This window comes from Condylostylus longicornis, unplaced genomic scaffold (assembly GCF_029603195.1).
Source record: "Condylostylus longicornis isolate FDR11 unplaced genomic scaffold, ASM2960319v2 ptg000004l, whole genome shotgun sequence".
Classification (NCBI taxonomy): Eukaryota; Metazoa; Arthropoda; class Insecta; order Diptera; family Dolichopodidae; genus Condylostylus; species Condylostylus longicornis.
Window position 1 is genome coordinate 2541108 of NW_026577973.1, and position 21267 is coordinate 2562374.

Sequence of the window (21267 nt, forward strand, 5' to 3'; positions counted from 1 at the left end):
AGACACATGTGCAAGGTGAAATGGAATTTTAACGATTTCATTTTTAAAACAAATTCAAATCATTTAGAGCGGAACTAATGCAATTAAATCGCTTTGAAATATTTTAATGTACATTTTTATATAATACATATATGTATATAATAATAATCATAATAAATTATAATAAACAGGCTAACAGAATAGATTCATGGCTCGAATTAATTTTAAAAATTAAGTTATTTAGCTAAATGGAACATATTATACATTATAATAATAATAATAATGATACATGTAAAGAAAACATTTTTATCGTATTATTTTAAAGCTAGAATTTAATTTTATTCATGAAAACTCTTGTTTTACGAATTTCTCGTTTCTGATCCCGAAAATAATAAAAGAAAACGTAAATATTTTAATTCAACTTCATAATAAATATGAAGGAAAATTTGAATGTATGTATAGTAAACTTTTGGTGTCGGGATTAATCAAAATTTTTAAGCAAATTGCAAAAACATAATTTTCGTAAAAATTGGATTCTCACAAATCCCGTACGTAGTATATGTGAGTACTTTTTATAAATGATTTCATATGCACTTCTATTTAATATAATATTTCTCATTTATATACGGTTAGAAATCAGGAATTCTTTAAAGATATTAGAATATATTTAATAAAATAATTTTGCAAACACACAATTCTAACCAGAATGAGCGAAAATAATATACTGTGAATAATTAAAAAAAAATTAATTAAAATCTTACTACGAATCACAATAAAGAGGATTTTGGAAAAACATTGTTTCTGGGTGAAAAATTCCGAAAAAAAGAGTTCAAAATATTTTAAGCATATTTGAGCAATTTTTCAAAATGAAAATTTAGAGGCAGGAATTGAATATTCTGTGTCGGATAATCCGATGACTTTTACTCAAGATAATAGTCCTTTTCAGATCTGCAAATCATTATAAGAAGAAATTGCGATAAAGTGATGTTTTTTCTCGGAAAAAATCAAATGATATTGTACAGCTGCAAAAGGTTAAATTTTTCTGGTCACATAACATACAATTTTAAACGTTGCAAAATCAAACACTGCAAAAGTATTTTATAATAATTACAATCAGTGTATAAGTTTATTTAGAACACTTATACACTATACAAATAATAAAAATGTCAACGTATATAGCAGCTCGTAAGAGTAACATAGCATAAAGGTAAAGAAAATTAAATTCTATTGATATAGAAAAGTGCTGAGATAAAAATGATAATCAGGGAAAAAGTATATGATAAAATTTATGTGTATAATATTATAATATAAATGTGTGTATCTTTTAATAATAAAAGTTTTCTTTTAATTTTTTAATTGCCCTTTTCTTGAATTCCTCTTGTGTTAAAATAACATTAAGTGATGATATTATTATGATAGAATATTAACAATGATATCCAAGAAAAGGACAATATACAAGGAAAACAAAGCACGATAATTTGTAAAGCAAGAATAGCGAAAATTTCTTCAGAAATCATGGTTTTTATCATTTTATAATGTAACTAATTTTCCAAATATAAATAAATACAATTTCAACTTGGCACACACAATTTTTAATTAGAATGAAGGAAGCACAAATGTTTTCATTTCATCCTTTAATAATTTTCTTTTTCATTTTTCTTTTACTGTTATTCTGCTTTGTCATTTTTAGAGTTGCAACAGTAAAGTAAAATTACAACGTATACTTTTACTGTGCGTGAATAACTGAAGTTTTTATATAATTATTTCAATTTTTTTAAAAGATCTTTTAAAAGAAAATTTTGTTATGTTTTTATAATTAATAACGAAATTTAATCTGTGAAATCTTGAAGAACTTAAAACACTCATTTATCATCGCTTGCAGGGAACAAGGCCTAATTATGAAACATAAGAAGTAACACTCTGCCAGAAGCCCGATAAATCTGATTTTTTGCAGACATTTATAACACTGATTCAACTTTAGTATTACTTTGGCAGTCAATTAATAGTCGTATTTGCAGTAACAGAAAGGCTAAAAGACTTAATGAAAGTGGTATCTTGTAATGAATCTGAAAAAACAATATAGGCATATATTCCTATTTTTTTATATTATTATAAAATTTAAACTACAATTTTGTTAAGAACCGGTAAAGATAAAATATCCTGTTAAGGATGCCTTTCCTATTTAAGTTTTACAATTACCTTTTATTATTACAATAAATTCTTATATTCAAATGTATATGTATATAATATACTATATATACATTTTTGCCTCTTGGTTAACTTTTCAATTTAGTCAAGATGTTTCCTTATTTTTCTACACCGTTTTCTTTTAACAGAAGTTAAAGATAATGGACACACTGAAAACGCAATGTAAAATGTCAGGATAGTAGTATAGATTAACGGATGGATAAAAATTAAAGGGAAATTTAATTATGAAATTAAATAAGAAATTATTTTGTTACATAATAATAGGAGTTATGACAATTACGTCTTAGTCCCATTATCTCATCTTATTTTTTATATGAAATGGAATTAATTAAAATTTAATTAATTTGGCAAGGTTATTAACGATAATTTTCTTGATGATATTCTTTTTTTTTTAAATGCTATAATAGATGTAAATAGTTATTATGTAATGTTGTACGCATATTCTAAATATTGTGTAAAATCTATGCAGAATTTGCAAAACGTTCCATTTACTGCAATATTTTCGAAATATATTGCATAATATTGTTAAATTAAATTCTCATATTTTGTCGCTTATTTTTACATCACTGACCAACTCGTACTTTTAGATGGTTATTATTTTAATTATAAAATTAAAGTAGCACATCCTGAACAAACAACACACATCCTTTTCAAACAACAGAAAAAATGCTGATATGTTTATCAGAAATTACTTGATTGTGGATTGAGGTATGTATCATACTACCATTTATTCTTTTTAGCAATTTTCCATAAAAAAAATTAAAAAAAGTGCTTATTAGTTTCATTCTTTCCGTCCGCTCATTGACTAAAAGTTCTATACCCTTGAAGATAGAATTAAGAAATTCATATATACATAGATCTTAACTAGAAACTTATTTCCGTATAAGAATACTTTTACCTATCTTTCTCCCTCTAAAAGTTATAGCCCCTAAAAATCCTGAAAATTTCAGTTTTTAAGTAATTATTGTAGCAAATTTTTTAAATTCTGCAAAAGCGGGAAAGTATTATCTGGTTTCTTCTCCGCGGTTTACCATATTTGAACATTACCAAAACAAAATGGCTGTAAAAATATACTGTTATGTAAAATCCGTTTTTTACCAATTTTTGGTATTGTTTTTTTTCTAGACCTCAGGTTGTACAAGCCTTAAACTTTAGTAGCTCCTAGATATTCATAAATCGTTTATTTCGTTAGAAAAACATTTTTTTTTCACCTCCAACCCCTCGCCAATCAAAAGTTTGAATTGGTGGCACCGTATACGGTAAATATATAATATATTTTCGAAACTGCAAACTTTTAGAAAGCTGATGGTAACTGTCATTCCATTAAAAAATATAAGTATTTTTCCTAACTCACGCAAATTACCTTTAAATTCTAGCATTATGTTGATGCCTCTTTTATTCAACTATTTAAAATATATTCTAATAAAATATCTGTCAGATCTAATGCGAGGATTTCAGATTATATTCTTTAGATACAGGTGCTTTTACAATAATTTCCATATTCTTCTCTTAGCTATTATTTATTTTTAAAATATGATTATATGAGAAAACTTTAATATTGGAAATTAATTAAAATACCATCAAATTTTCTAATTCTTAATTTCATACTTCTTGAAAAGTATTGAAATATTTAAAATTTTCTATCCAATTAAACTAGTTACTACAAAGTTTAAAGAATTTCTGCTTTTGAAAATGAAAAATCTTTATTCAACTCATCAAAATCTTTATCATTAACATGTATGTGTAGGTACAGCCATAATATACACAATGAATGCAATTGTTACAACTCGTTACTATCATTTTATTTTCTCTAACTATTCTATTATTTCACTATAGTTACTAATTTAATTGCAGTTTTTCAAGTAAATTCCGGAAAATAAAACAAATAGAACAAAAAAAAAGGAAAATCTTTAACAAGCGAAAGCATTTCCATATGAAAAGAAAAGTTAATGGCTTAATGGTCAAGCATGAATAAATGAATTGCATAAAAAAAAGGACATGCAAAAGTAAAAAATGGGAAAAAATAGAAAAGTTCGAAATAAACTTAGAATTGTTTTCCTTTTAAAATTTTAATTTTACGTTCTTTAACCACATATTTTTAACTAACTTTGCATTTTTGTTTTTAAATTGAAGCTTTTATATTCATGAAGCTATTATATTCATGATTATCCCTATAATTACCGATAAAAAATAAGGTGTCATTCTTTTTTAATTCTTCTTTCTCTATCGCTTCCCACTTCTGAATTAAAATTCTTGTTTTTCTGCTTTTATTTATACATTCAAAATACTTTTAAGTTTTGGAATTCCCAACTTTTAGATTTATAAGATATAAGATAATTTTATTATAAAAACTTTTAAATAAGAAAGGAACAAATTAAGTGGTCAGCATGGAATCATTAGTCACCAATAAAATTAAGTCGTATACGAGGTACGGAAACAAAAAAAAACTTTGTTATTGAATAGTTTAATGTTGGCTTTACGAGTTTCATGAATATGAGTATTAGTTTGCGTTTGAAATAAAATTGTCCAATTTTATAAGAATCATGAAAATTTGTCAATGGAATTCAATATTTTTCAATATTCTTGTTTAATTGAACAATAAAGTCGACCTTTAGTTAAAGCTGTGTATTATTAAGTTACCCTAATATAAACCGTAGAATTCGTTTGTTACATTACCACCAAATGAAGTGAATAAAGATTTGTTGACAATTGAAATTTGCGACAATTTAATTCCTCTTGAGCATCGTTATTAAAAATGTTTGAACTAATTTTGTCGGTAATAAAGTTTTCTAAAGATTATGATTAAGCAACCGAATCATAGTGCAATAAACTTTTATTAGAAAATGATTTTTTTTACCAAAATTTACTCAATTTTATAAAAAAAAAAATATAATAATAGGAAATACCATAAAAATTGATTAGTTCCAAAATAAATTAGAAAATATTAGTTCGAAAATTAACAGAAATATTTTTTCTATATACGCAAATCTTATAACCGTACAAACGTATTTTCGAAGGGTATAATAAATTTGTCTTACCTTTGTAACGCTAAGAAATAATGGCTGGGATATAAACATAAGTGCAAGTTTTTGATCGGTGTCCGAGTCGATTTAACCATGTCTGTCCGTTCGCACGTCCGTCCCAATGATAACTCTAAAACTAATTAAGCTAAATGATTCATAACAGTAAATTTTTTCTAAATGATTCATAACAGTAAATGTCAGAACCCTATTCAAATTGGATGTGATCGAGGCAGTAGTTCTGGTAGCTGCCCTACAACTACAAAAACAGTTTAACTATATATCAGTAATTATTGAATATTGAAATTTTGCATAAGCAAATATATTATTATTAGGGCTGTTATATGTGATAAAAATCATTTAAATTACTGGACCCTTTTTGTTAGCTACCGTACACCCTCAAGAGTTACTTAATCATATTTTAGAAATTGTTGAAGAAGAAGCAGTTAAAATATCATGAGCGCTTATGATAACTGCCATTACTATTAACCTTTACTTTCAATAAAATTTTCCCGAGATGCTATAAGTATATATGATAACTTCCATATATGTATAAAAACACTGTACATGTGACAAATCAGTAGTATTCGTGAAACAATGTGGCTATTAAAATACAGCACTTAAAATCACTCATTCCTACGGGTATCACAAAGTTGACACGGTCAACTGGTACCTCTTCTCGTTTTTCTCTAAATATTGAATATATTTTTTAGCTACAACCATCATATAAAATAGTAACCAAAAGTATATAATCATTTCAGAATTGTTTCTCATAATATAAAACAAAGTAAATAAATACTCAAAATTTCAATGCCACAAATTTGTTCTTTGACAGTATAACAAAATTATATAAAATTTTATCAATTTTTCTTTTACCCTCACTTATTCTAAAAAGCCGATTAATACCATTAAATCCTCATTATATCCTTTTATACAAATTATATAGTGGTTCTTTCCTCTTTATATTTCGTATAAAAGGAAGAAAAATCTATGAAATACTTTCTATTCAAGCTGAAATCATTCGTAAAATGATAGTTGAATTTTTTAAGTTTTGTTTGTGCATACCATTGGATATTACATGCAAGTACACATAACATTAGTTTATTAATTTATTGTATACGCAATTTTATATGTGTATATTATTAAATTTACCTACAAATAGGCATCTGTATAAAGTATTATAAAATATATGAACTGAATTTCATTTAAATATATAATATATATGTATAAAAGGTATAGTTATTTACGTACATAAATGCAAATCAATTCAATTCTCTCAGCTCTAATTTAATTCAATACTTCAATAGTTTTGTATAAAAAGTGAATCAATTTTATATCCTTACATTTATTTATACATTATGTAAGAATATATGTATGTGAATATACATATGTAATTTATTTTTATAGAAAAGATTGAATGGAATATTACGTATCATTTACACATATTCAACCATATGTTGAATATTCTTTTTTTTTTATTTTAAGTATAGAAACCTTTAACAGATTTCAGTAACTTTACCGAGCCCAAAATTTCTGAAATATAATAGCAAATGAAAAAAAATTATTCGACCATATAGCACAAAACAAAGCAGCATTTCTCAAAGTCTGATTTTCAAATTGAACAAAAAAGCTTTTGGAGCCTGTAATTTTAATGAAATGCTAAAATGTTGCACCTATTTTAAATATCTTTCATAACACTTTTGAACTAAGTTAAGTAAAATGACTGCTATGAGATTTAATAGAGATGTAGAATTTCTGATGAAGTACTTTTAATCCAGCTCAGCTTTGTTATTTAGAAACCTGTACTTAAAAAAAAATTATAAACAAATTTTACATATTTTCAAATAGGTACAAGAGAAGTGAAAATATTTTTCGATTAATTTGATTTATCTATTCCGTCCCATTAAATATTTCTTTCCGAAATAATTTTATCATCCTAGACTTTCGTGACTTTATTTCCCTAGGCAGTGACCTTTGGTCTTTGAAATTACGACAGTTAAAAATACATTATTTTAATGATATTAAATTATAAAAATAAATTTTAATCTAATTTTTACTCCATTTGCGGGTAAGTGCTTTAAATGAAAAACTTATCGTAAAATTCTGTTTAGACATAGCGTAACTTTCATTATATAATTGAAATTATCCAATAATTTTAGAGTAAAATGCTGCTTGTTGTATGCTATTTGCCTTTGGTATCACCTTCTCAAAATTTACATCAAATATAAAGCACAAAAAAAAAAAAACATTTTAAAACGACTGGTTATATAAAAATTAAAAAACAAATTACTGTAACAGAAAGAAACAGGATGCTAAATGAATATCATTCTTATTTACAATATACTACTTACATATTATGTACATGCATATGTAGGTATGTACATCGTCACATCATATCTCTATTATGGGAATTATGTTGAACACACAATGAAAATATTTTTGAACGTATGAATGCATAAATGAATGCATGTATTTTTTGTTGTTACTTTAAGCTCTTTCATACTGGGGTACGTATGCATGTATGTACACAATATTGTTCATTATTATCTATTAAATTTATTTATTATTTTCGGTTTTTTTTTTGTTTTGTACATGAACTATTTTTAATGTTCATTACTGGTATATATGTACTAGGAAATTTACTACATTAAATAAAGAAATTCAACAATATTTTCAATAAATAATTTTTTTCCTTTTTTCTGCCAATTTGTTTTCGAATTTCTAATTTCAACTCAATGAACTGGAAACATAATTATTTTACTATTAAAATTGAACATTTCTATTGTATTTTATAAAACATATTACGGATAAGCGTAACCAATTAATTGAACAAAAATAAAAGTAATTTCATAAAAATACCATAAAATAAATAATTTTTTGGTAGAATAATTTTACTATTCTTAGAAAATAAAATACAAAAAAGAAAATAACAACATTGAGATGAAAATTTTCTATGAATTTATTAGAAAAGTTAATTTATTTGTTTTTTACAATTTTACGAATAGGGGCCGGTATGAATGCATATTAGCACAAGTACCAGCTTCTGAAAATACAATTAAGAAAAACCACAAATATTCTGTATTGAAATGCCATTTTCCAATTGACCATAATAATGTTACAGTTGAATAATGTTAAAAGACTTGAATAAAGTAAACCGCTTTTTCATCTTAAAAGTAAAATATGTAGACAGTATTAGGAAGGAACGTTTTATCGAAAAAACTTTATAATTTACAATTAAAATTATAAAATGGAAATATTTTGGAATTGTGCTCGTAAATATAACATAAGTAGAAAAGAAATACGGTAGACGTAGTTGTAGACTTTTTCATCATGCCAGTAAGTATTTATACCCGTACGAACGTATGTTCGAAGGGTATACTAAATTTGCCGTACCGTTTGCAACACTAAGAAATAACGGTCTTAAATATAGACTCAAGTGTATGTTTTTGATCAGCGTCAAATTCTGAGTTGATTTAGCTTTGTCTGTCCGTCCGTTCATCCCAACGATAACTCAAAAACTAAGTTTAAGAAATTTTCACAAATGATTTATTGCAGTAAGTTGCAGAACCTTATTTAAATTGGACATGATTGGACAACTTCAAAATTTATTTGGTTATATCTCAGAAACTATAAAAGCTGTGGTATTGAAATTTCGCACAAGCAAATATATTAGTAGGGCCGATGTGTTTGATAAAATTCGCTAAAATTTCTTTGCTCTTTCTGATAGCTGCCATATAAAAACACATAGTACTGAAATTTTGTATAAATTAATATGTTAATACGGCAATTTAAAGTCATAGTCTGTCCCATAGTCAGTTATGGCATCTTTATTTTTTCTCGTTTTTTTTTATGACTTAGGCTTTTAATAGATAATTCTTTGTTAAACGTTCACCCTTTTTGCTTCCTTCTGTTTGAAACTGGTGATTCTCAGACAATATTTCAAGTTCTGATTTTCTCTTAATAATTTAATAAAGGTAGTAAAGCCTAGTAAAATTTTTAATTGGCTTTTTAAACTGAGGCAATGACTTCTTTCTTATATCACCAAATACACTTTTCTCAAATAAGTATATCAAATTCCAATTTTCTACAAGTTTAATTTAATCTCAAATAATGTGAAAAATTTTAAAAAGTTGAACTTTTACCCTTAATTTTATGATGTAATCTTGAAATTGAGAAAAAATTTGAACCTCATTTGCGCTAATAAAAACATTAAATACGTAAATGTGGTATTCAAATAATGTATGTAACTGGTAACTAAAAGAAAATTTTTGGTTTCGTATTTATCTGTTTTTCGATGTTTAGGCCTTATTACCCGCATAGCCGAATGACCCGTGGTATCTTGTCTAAGTTTTGCTCTAAGTTGATCAAGATGCTTTTTCCTTATTGCCACATCATTTATTCAAAAAATATATATTAAAATAATTAAAAACAACCGTTATATCTTAAGAGCTATAATATAATGGTTAATATTACAACACGTAGATCATTTCCAATTCATCCAGATCATTTATTTGCCTTGCGCATTTGGCGTTTAATTAAGATATAAATATTTTGTAATTTACCAATTCAAAATAATGTAAAAACTTTTTTCATAACACAAAACAAGCCATTATTTTCTATTTGGTGTCTAAGATTTGATTAGTTTATTTTATTAAATCACATCAGCTTTTAAAAAAACGTTAACTATGAGTTGGTTAAAATTTATATTTGTAAAATCAATGATTTGATGCACTCACATTTTTTTATCTAAGAATAAAAATATTTTACCTATCATTCCTAAATACTGATTAATACAAAAATTATTCACTGAATTATTTTTGCTTCAAAAATTATTACCTCGCGTTATTTCAGATAATTACTTACATTTATTTAATTATTCCAGTTTATAAACGTATCCTTCGTTCTCATAGATTAAAGGCTTTTTCTATAGTACTTTAAAATAGTACAAAGTACCGTTAAGTATTAAAATCCGCCTGAACATATGCTGCGGATAATCCATAATTTTATATAAATATTACAAATAAAACATAAATACTTAATAACGTATTATACTTTATAACAATTAGACATAGAATTTTGAATTTGTAAAATTAAATCTACATATGTATATATGATTGCAAATTATATTATTTTGTTAGTGAATGCATAGGTACCTAACTCTAAAATAATGTACTCGACGTATGTAAATTCATTCAATGTGTATGTAAATATTTGATCTAATAACGTAATAATGTTTTCACCTGACCTACTTTCATTTTTAGTAATGATAAATTACTTATTATCGTTATGACATAGATTCAGTGGTAAAATTATATTCATTTCATTACGCATTACATTGTTTTTACTATAAACTATGAGGATCTAATTTATTTGATTCATCGAATGTTATACCTTGTGTATATGAATGTTATAATAAAATGCATATATATTCTGAATGTAGATAAATAATTTTCATATATGCATATGTTATACATTACCCTCATTTACTATGAATTAATAGAAATATAATTATGCAGCCATATGATTTTATTTCATAATTTTATTTATGTATACATAAGTATCTACGTAACAAAATCATTCACTTTAAATACGAGTATAACACTTTATAAACAAATTATAGCCTTTAAATTATTCTACACAAGAATTTTGTACATAAGAACTCTAAAAAAAAAAGGTGTTTCAGATATCAAAAATTTTGAATTTATTTTTACACTTCTTATACGTATCTGATCTGATCTGAATATATAAACTAAATAAATTTTTGTTAATAAAACATATGTATTTAATAATTTTCTAAAAACTTGAAAACTTGGAAATTAATTTGTTATTAAACTATAACTTTTCTTTATTGAAAAACGAGAAAAAATAGAGTTGACCTTTTTAACTCTGTGATACCCGTACGAATTTGTTATCCTATGTGCGCGAATAAAAATTTCATAACTGACTATGTGACAGACTATGCCTTTAAGTTGCCGTATTACCATATTAATTTATACAAAATTTCACTACTGTGTTTTTCAAAATACTGTGTGTGACAAACTACTATTGATGTTGTATGGCACCTACCAGAAAGAGCCAAGCAATTTTAACAAATTTTTTCAAACACATCGGCTCCACTAATATATTTGTTTTGTGTGAAATTTCAATACCATAGCTTTTATAGTTTCTGAGATATAGCCAAATAACTTTTGAAGTTGTATGGCAGCTACCTGAACCAGTACCCCGATCATGTCCAATTTAAATAAGATTCTGACACTTAGTACAATAAATCATTTGTGAAAATTTGGTGAAATTAGCTCAATTAATTTTTGAGTTATCGCTGGGACGGACGGACAGGCGGACAGACAAAGGTAAATCAACTCAGAATTCGACGCTGATAAAACATACACTTGAGTCTATATTTAAGACCGTTATTTCTTAGTGTTGCAAACGGTAAGGCAAATTTAGTATAACCTTCGAACATACGTATACATACTTCAAATTTTGGTTTCGGCGTGGTTAGTAATCTTTTTTCTGGGAGATATTCAAAAATAAGCTGTGCGACGTTTCAAGAGATTCTGAAAAAAATGTATACATTATGTTAAATTTATTTCTTAACATACTCAAGTAAATGTAGTTTTTTGTATAATAGCTGTGATTTAACTTATTTTGTGAAACAGATATTTTATAGATTTTATTTGGTTAAAAAAGAAGTCTTCAGAAATCAAATTTTAATTGTGGTCAACATTTATAAAGATATCTAAGCCATTCCAAATTTATGTAGAATAAATTATGCTGTTTTCTCTTACATAGAAACTGTTATGTTACTTTGTTGTATCTGCATTTATATCAAATTTAAAAAGGTAACATATACCTACATATTTTCGTTAAAATATTATCCTATTCGTAATACGAGTAGCACCGTTTTTGAAAACGCAAAACAACTTCTATGCCTCTATGCTTGGTTTACTAGTAAAAAATGTTTTGTTTTTTACTTTTTCATTTTATTTCACTATTTCATTATATGTACTCATATAATTATAATGTTAAATAAAATTAAAAATGTGTAAACAATATCATTTCTGCAATATTATTATCCAAATGTTATATAAAATATCAAATAAATATTTTAAGTCCGATAACTTATATATAGATTGTATAAATAATTTTAGAGTTAGTTCTTTTAATAAAGCCATACACATGTACATACATACATATTATATGTTTTTACGGAAAAAGTTCTGAATCATTTTGTAGACCACATTTTTATTCTCGTAGTGAAATTATGGCCTCATAGGAAAAGGATTAAATTGTAGGCCACAATTAGGATTAACTATAGGTCTATTAGATTAACTTTATTGTTAAATATGCATATGCATATATGAAACTTTATATTTCATTTTTGTTAAATATGGAAAAATACGAATTCCTTATCCAAAAATTTTACAAATTTCCCAAAACGAACACCAAATTCTCCTATGAAATTCACCTATTTCGGCAAAAATTTGTTTTTCTTCTTTCAAATTTATTTCTATTCAATCGCATATTTTAAATTAATTGCTTTACTTGGAACACTTCTTTAGTTGCATCAACCGTATACGAATTTGATTTAGTTTTTGATTAATTTTTTGAAAATTTATTGATTCCCTTAAATTATTTATTTAATAATTATTTATTAGTTTAATAATGTTAATACAATATTATTTACAAACTCCATTTTGTGTAAAAAAATTAAATTTTCCTATTAAAAAAAAATTATTGACATATAAATGTCAAAATTATATGACATGTCTTTAAAAATTCGCTCCAGCTGGATAATTTTAATAACTCCAGATGCTAAATGGTGTCTAGATTAAGAAAATATTTTTTTCAAATTTTTAAATGGCACCCAATCTGAGAAAAATGGATTTAAAAATTTCAAACCATATAGGTACCATTTCTTATAAAAATTGGCGAAAATAAAAAATCTATCAATTTTTTTTACCAAGAAAAGTTTCGAAAAAAATTTTTTGATTACTAGATTTTTTTTTTCTAATAAAAGTTCTAGTTTTTCTTTTCAAAAATTTAAAATTTTTTAAAATCAATTTTTGTTTTTCAAACTAAAAGATTGTATAAAATTTCGTTTCAATTTTGTTACTATTTGTTAAATTTCAATAAAAACATTAAAATTAAGATTTTTTATAAAAATAATAGCTCTTAAAAATGCCCACCTTTTTTTCAAGTGACTATTGTCACCAAAAATTAGTCATAGTTGATAATTAGAACGCTTAAAATCCTTGCCTTTAAGGGTCTTTAAAATCTTGATATAGAAATGGTTTTTGTGCTACAACTTCTGTAACATAAAAAATTTTTCAATGTTTGAGGACTTAAATTAAAGCTTAAGCAGCTGGTCAAAATTCCTTAAAAAAAAAATTTTAAGGTTTCAAAAAATTTCTTACAAAATTATCTGGTTAAAAAAAAACTGAAAAATAAAACAAGTGAAAAATTTGATTTTCCTTAAAGTTCCAATGCTCAGTATTCCGATAAAATACAGAATCAAACAACATGTCTATTTTAACCCCTTTACTAGGCCTTACAGAAACTGTTTATTTGAAGTCTCCACCTTCTTATAATCCAAAAAACTTGGATAAGTAAAAATTTCGTAAAAATTCGCTAAAACCCCTGGAACTCGGAAACCATTGAGATCTGGTACCCAGCCCGGAACAGAAGTTTTATCCATTTTCGATCCTCTAGCCAATGATATAGGTTGTATCTTTCTGCATCACCCTAACATAAATATTACATTTTTTTAAAATATGAATAAGAAATATGGATCGATTGAAAATTCTTTATTAATAGAAAATTTACGAATTATTAATAATTATAAAAATTTTACTCATTTAATCGAGAAAACATTTAAAAAGAGCCTTTTACAAAATAATATCGCTACAGCTTTATGCAAAAAGTAGATCGCATCACTTTAAAGTTGTGTTGCAACCGCAATATAATTAATCTCGCTGTCACGTCACGGTATAATACTGTAAAAGCCTAATGATGTAAAAGCCAGAAACAACCTAGGATTTTAAACGAATTTATGGCATAAAAATCGGTTTTTAATATGTATGCTTAAATAATACCACAATTTTATGAAATAATGAATTTAAAATGAATATAATTTGGAGTTTTTACGATTACTTTAGTCTTTAGATCAAATCACTTTCCTTCCTGGAATTATTACTAAAATAATGAACACAAAATAGCGATATTTTATTAAATTATTTTTATTAATTATTAAACTATAGCGATATTTTATTAAATTCATTCCAATTGTAAATAGAATGATATGAATAAATCATTCACCATAAAATAACTTATTTTTAAATAGAACTATTGGATACATCATCAAAGTAAAATTAAGTATGCAATAAATTAGACCTCGAATTTTATTTTGAACCGGTATTAATTATTGTGCACTTACATGAAAATAAATTAAATATTTATTAAATCCATATTTTACCAATCAAGTTCTTTTAATTGATATAATTACAGAAAATAGGCAAAATATTTTCCATTTAATAATTTCAACAATTTATTATCCTTTCGTAAAATTATATAAAAGAGTCTTTCTAGTAAAATTACGCCTAGTTGAAAATTTTCATTTGTGCCATAAATATTGAACAATAATTGCATTCATAAGGTTGGATTTAAATTTCAAAAAGTAAAATATGTAAATCGAAAGGAGAATATCGAATAAAATTAATAAGAAAAAAAGGATAATGAAACCTAAAGAACCACCATATTTAAAAATTCTCAATTTAATAAATGTAATGCGAAAATGTGCATTTTTCTGTGGAGCTGATATTTTCGATGAAAACTACAAAATTTCCTCAGTAACAATTCTAATGATGACATCGATTATATTTTTCTTTGGATTTGGTTTCTATACAATTTATATAAAATTTAGTGAAGACTGGCGTGTTATTATTGAAACTTGTTGTCTGGCTGCAAGTGCTGCTACGGTAAGTTAGAAAAATATAGTACACAAACATAGACAAATGACTGTGTGAACTAACCTTTACAACAAAAATACAAAAATTACTTTTTCTATCCAAAAATAAAATATGTACGTTGTTATAATATTTACATCAAATTTTTTTCTGCATTTTCAGGGATCAACCAAATTTTTAATAGGTCTTGTGATGCGGAAAGATATTGTTAAATTAAAAGATCAAATATTGTTTGTTTATAAAACATATGAAAAAATTAATGAGAAATTTTGCAATATTTTGCAAAAGTCATTGACGAAATTGAATTCATTGATTTTAATAAATGCAAGCGTTTGGATAATAGCAGCATCTTCTGTTGTTTCCATACCAATTTATTATTTAATATACAAAAATAAAAAAATTTTTCCAATTCAGTTTCTAATACCTTTTATCGATCCTTATACTAAAAATGGATACATTTTATTGTATGTTGTTCAAATAGTTATGGTTTTTTTTGCTGTTCTGGGAAATATTGCTGGAAATGTTTACTTTATATTACATGCACTAGTAATAATAGTACATTATGAGATTTTACATCAGAAAATTTATGAATTTAATGAGATATGCCACGAAACAACTTCAAAGAAAGCAACTATTTTGATGAAAAATTTTTTTGATTTAACCCTATGGCTAGAGAAATGTTGCAGGTGAGTAAATTAAGTTGATCCAATCTTATTGTATCTTATTGAATGAGTAATTATAGATCAATCACAAATCAATTTTATTCGAAATTTCATACATTAATTTTTTAAAAAATGCTTATAATCTGTTTTTCATTTTTTTAATCATCCAGTTTTAATAAGCGAACCGTAAATATATCCTTTTACTTACTAACTGTTGAAATAATTGCAAGTGGTGTTGCTGCAATTTTAAGCATCTATGTTATAATGACTGCAGATTGGCCGGCAGCATATTCCTACTTTATTTTAAGTATGACCAACATTTATTTATTTGGTTACATTGGAACAACTGTTGATGTAACGGTAATTCTATGTTATTTGAATGTTATTATTTGAACAGTAATTTCTTTTGCTTGTGTAAGACAAAAATAATTTACTTCCATTTGTATTGTTGATAAGAGACATTTTTAAAATAGTAAAAAAATTTTAACTTTTTTATAAGTAAAGTTTATATGTAGATAAGGATAAGAGCACATTCCAGTAACGGCAACAGCGTTGTGTTTAATATATTTTTTTTTCTAAATGAAGAATTTTTATTTTTTAGGCAATTAACGTTTTGTATTATTTAATGTAGTTTTAATTAAATTTGTATTATTTATAATAATAACAATATAGCTTAGTAGATTTGTAAATCGTACATAGCTAGTTGGAATTATTTTAACAAAAAAAATATTAAATAAGCCTAATAATATTATTCGTTAAAATTTTAGTTGGAAAAAACTATAAATATAATTTATGAGATTAACTGGTATAATTTGAATATCAAAGAAAAGAAAATCACCCTATTGATGCTGATGAGAGCTCAACATAAAACTGAATTTTTAATCGCCAATGTCGCACCACTTTCCGTCCATACGGCTTTACAGGTGGGTAATATCCAAATTGTACATCATTTTATAAAATTTTTAATTATATACATACATATACAAATGTACTTACATAAAATTTTAACTTATTTTAGGTGACTAAAACAATTTATTCATATGTTATGATGTTAGCAAATTTTATTGATTAAACTAGTAATAAGCAAAATTGATGGTCTAAGGTAAATCATATTGGAACATGTTAAGAAATATATACATATAAAGATTTAATTTTATTGAAATTAATAAATAAATAATAGTTTTAATAATTAATATTCTTTGTAGGAAATTAACTAAAAGTTGTTTTGTAGAAGAAACTGAGGCACATTTCTTGAATTCCATAATGTAAAAAAAACGTCCTCACTATAAAGGTTCAATTTTCATATTACATATATTAAAAACTTTTTATACTAAAAACTGTCTTAACTTCAGCAAAAATCTAAGCTAAATTGAGCTAAATTTTACAAGATTAAAGTATTACTACGCAGATATCAAACCATTTAGATTAAGTTAATGTTAAAATTTAGCAAAAATTGTGTACAATATACTTATATAAAAAAATGTATTCATTTGCGATAGAATTTAAAAAACTCAAATAGACTGAGAACTCGTCCCTCTTTTCTTATTATTTGAAAACTGGAATTCTTCTGAACTTCTCTGGAAAACCAGAATTTTTCAAAAATAAAGCTATTTATTTAAGTATACTATTATAAATATAAAAGCTTTCTTCTTAAAAGTATCGCAAATAACTCGATTACATTTACTTGGTTACCTTTATCTTGTATATATGCAAATTATTCTTAATATCCTGACTATACTTATATAGTAAATTATTCTACGAAAATATTAAATTATTTTTAAATTTACATATGAAAAGCACAATAATAAATTAATATCAAATGCATACAATTGAAATTCTGATACGTGATAATTATATTGATTCACTCTCATTCATCATAATGATAAATAAATTAATTAAAACTCATCACAAAACCAAAAGACAACAAAACGAATAAATGCAAAGAAGGTTATTAAAATACAGAACAAAAAAATTGAATACTAATTGAAAAGCCGAATCGCATGAAATATAAAGTAATATAAAACTGTCATTACGGCGATATGAATCTTTCAATCGAAAAATTTTAAGTGACAATATTCATTTTTTTTTCGCCTGTCTTTTTATCCTTTTTTATATATTTGCAATATCAATTAAAGATAGCGAATATGTCATTTTAAATGGAATAAATTTTTATAATTCTACTAAAGACTTCTGTGCAACCGGACTGTATAATACATAATATTCGTCCTTAAAAATAATTGTATAAATTGTTTCATATTATATCATACAGTTTTTAAATATTTTCATTTTCTCGTCCAGAGATTCTTATAAAGAAACAAACCACATAGAAAAAATCACTTAAAATTACGGGTTTCTACCCGCTCCCCTTTTAACAGCGTTTTTGACATACCAGCACAAAGTTTCGTGGTCCTATTTTATTACCCATTTACTTGCATGTAAAAGAATTCTTTTAAGCGCACAATTTTTCTGCAGTGCGTCAAATTTTGAACGCTTTTTTCGTTTTCATATGAAAAAAATTCTTTTTATAGCATAGTTACAAACCATTGTGGAAATAAAAATTATCAAACTTAGTAATAGAAAGCAAACTTAGGAATTAATATTAGCAGCAAACAATTATAAATTGTTAATGAGTATGCTGATAATATTCGCCACTAGTTGCAAGCATTTACATAAAAATGCCGTTCACATATGATTTACACATTTTTCGAATTTAGCCTCTTGATTTAGGTATTTTAAGATTTTTTAAATCTCATTATCGCAAAACAATAATAATAAAACCATTAACGCCTATCGAAAAAGGATTGACTCCAGGAGAGTTTGCAAAATCTATTAATATTTTAGATGAATAACAATGGATGAGATGGATGGATACTATATTACACTTAACGAGTTTAGTGTTTGGCTTAAAAAAATTGAAACCAATTGACATCACAGAAGTTGAGAATCAAGACAACAAAATTTTTTAAACGGTTATTAAAAACAAGGCACAATCCAAAATTATTGACTATCTTTCTAATGCTATTTTTACGTATTTTTGTGACTACTTGTACCATTCTACATTGTACCAAATAGTGGCATAACCAACTGGTGTTTGTTATTTAAATTAATAAATATTACGTTATATGTTTGTATAGTATCATACATAGAATAAAAATTTGGGTAAATATAATACATACATATTTGTGTGTTACGAGTATTACGATTTTCTTTTCTCTATTTCATTTAACAACCGTTTATGGCATTAAAGCGGGTTCAATTAAGTACATCAATTGTGCAATTAAGAAAATTCTTTTAATCGCTTTTTTGACCCAGCTGCCTAATTTGTACGACAAAACAGACGCGGCAATTAACCGGGCTTTACTTAGTATAACTTATAATAAGAGTTTATAATGGGATTTCATAATGCATTATGAAATTGAAGGAAAATATCGTAAAATTAAAAAATGTTATGATTTTATGAGACATTTGTCATATTATATTTTAATGATAAATTTGTGGTGTTGAGAAAATTTTGATATCCTGTAATACGAAAATTCACGCGGACATCTTTACCCCTTCTAGTGTAGGCCAAATCCAAGAAAGGCATTTTCTATTATGCTCTTCTATTAATTTATAATATTTTTGCATTAGCTAAAAAAAAAAACTTACAAATTCCTTTACAATAAGTGTAACTGTCCAACATTAATATTAAGATCTAAGGTAGAATTGAATAATCGAAAAGCCGCCGACTTTGAGATGCACTGACTACATAATAGATTTTGGATCATTTAAATTTTATCGTTATGCATTTTTTTATATTGGATAATAATATTTTGACAATTTTAAGAGAACACAAAAAGAAAGCATTTTAAATATTTTATTATTACTAACCTTGAATCCATCCGTTAATATCATTTTCACTTTAAAAATAGTAATCGCATATAAATTATAATGATAGACAAAAGTTAATTAAAAAAAAAATTCGCTTTCTTCAACTAGAAACCTAGAAAATTTATAATAAAGTATAAAGAGAAATGCTTTATTAAAATTTTTCTTTTAAATTTTTAATTTAATAATAATGTTAATATCCTTTGTTCTCCAAATATAATAGCATTTAAATGTCGAGTCGAAAAATATTTTTAATTTAACTACAATTTTTTTTAATAGGACTTAATTAACAAACTATTAATAATAAGAAAGTAGGAATTTCAAAGCTGATTTTATGAGACGACATCAAAGCAAATAGAATTAAAATTAAATTTCAGTGAATGCTTATTATTTCATTTTTTTGCTCTCTTAATATCCTTGAGACTCTTAGATATGTCTAAAAATTAAAAATTGTTTGAAGATTGAAAAAACTTCATAAAAAAGTTAGAATGGCCTGTCACATTTAACGGGCTTTATTTTTTATGGTAAATTAGATTTTACCGCAAGATATTATAAAGAAAATTTATAAATTAGAAGGAATTTTTTAAAAATTATTTAGCGAATGTTGTAAATTATTTAGTGAATTTATTTTCATGTAAAATTTTTAAATAATAAAATGGGAATGGCTAAAATTCAATTTTTGTTTTATATTTTCGTATTGTAAAATTAATATAAATTTTTTCATTTACGGTTTCAGTTTGCCCAAACTCATAAAAAAACGAGAAAAAATTGAGTTAATTATGTTAATTGTGTAAAAATCATACGAACTTGTTATCCTCTTAGCGAATTTATACTTCCCTTCAATCATACTTTTGCACAGCAATGATGTCTGTTGTTTTACCATACTATAATTTTGCCAAATTTCTGTGCTACAATTTTAATAGTACCCAAGATATGGCCAAGCAATTATTAAAATTTATTCCCACAAGGAATAAAGAAATTTCAACAATTTTTATCACACATAATAACCCCAATAACTATTTACTTATGCGAAATTTTAATATTATAGCTTCAATAATTTCTAAGATAATGCAAATAACTTTTAAGGTTGTAGGGCAGGTGCTGGAACTGCTCTTTCGATTACATCAAATTTAAATAAGATTCCGGCATTTGCTATTATAAATGATTTGCGAAAATTTGGATAGCTTAGCTCAATTAGTTTTTGAGTTATGGTTAGTTAAATTGACTCAGAATTTGACGCTGTGATCGGCAAACATACACTTATGTTTACATTTCTGACCATTATTTCTTAGCGTGTACCTAGGTGTAATGTTAACTAATAATACTATTATAGTTTACTAGATAAAATTATCAAGACCTATGCAATTTCTACCAAAATAACGACTTTTCAAGTAAACTTTGCTCTTTCTTACGAACAAATATTTAGTATGCGCCCAGTAAAAATGATCAAAAAGCAAATAAAATATTTATGTTACTTTCTTTTTAGAATATATTCACATTAGATTAACTATATTCCAAATTCAATATTCCCAAATTATTTCTTTTCATTTCAGCAAGTTTTTTTAA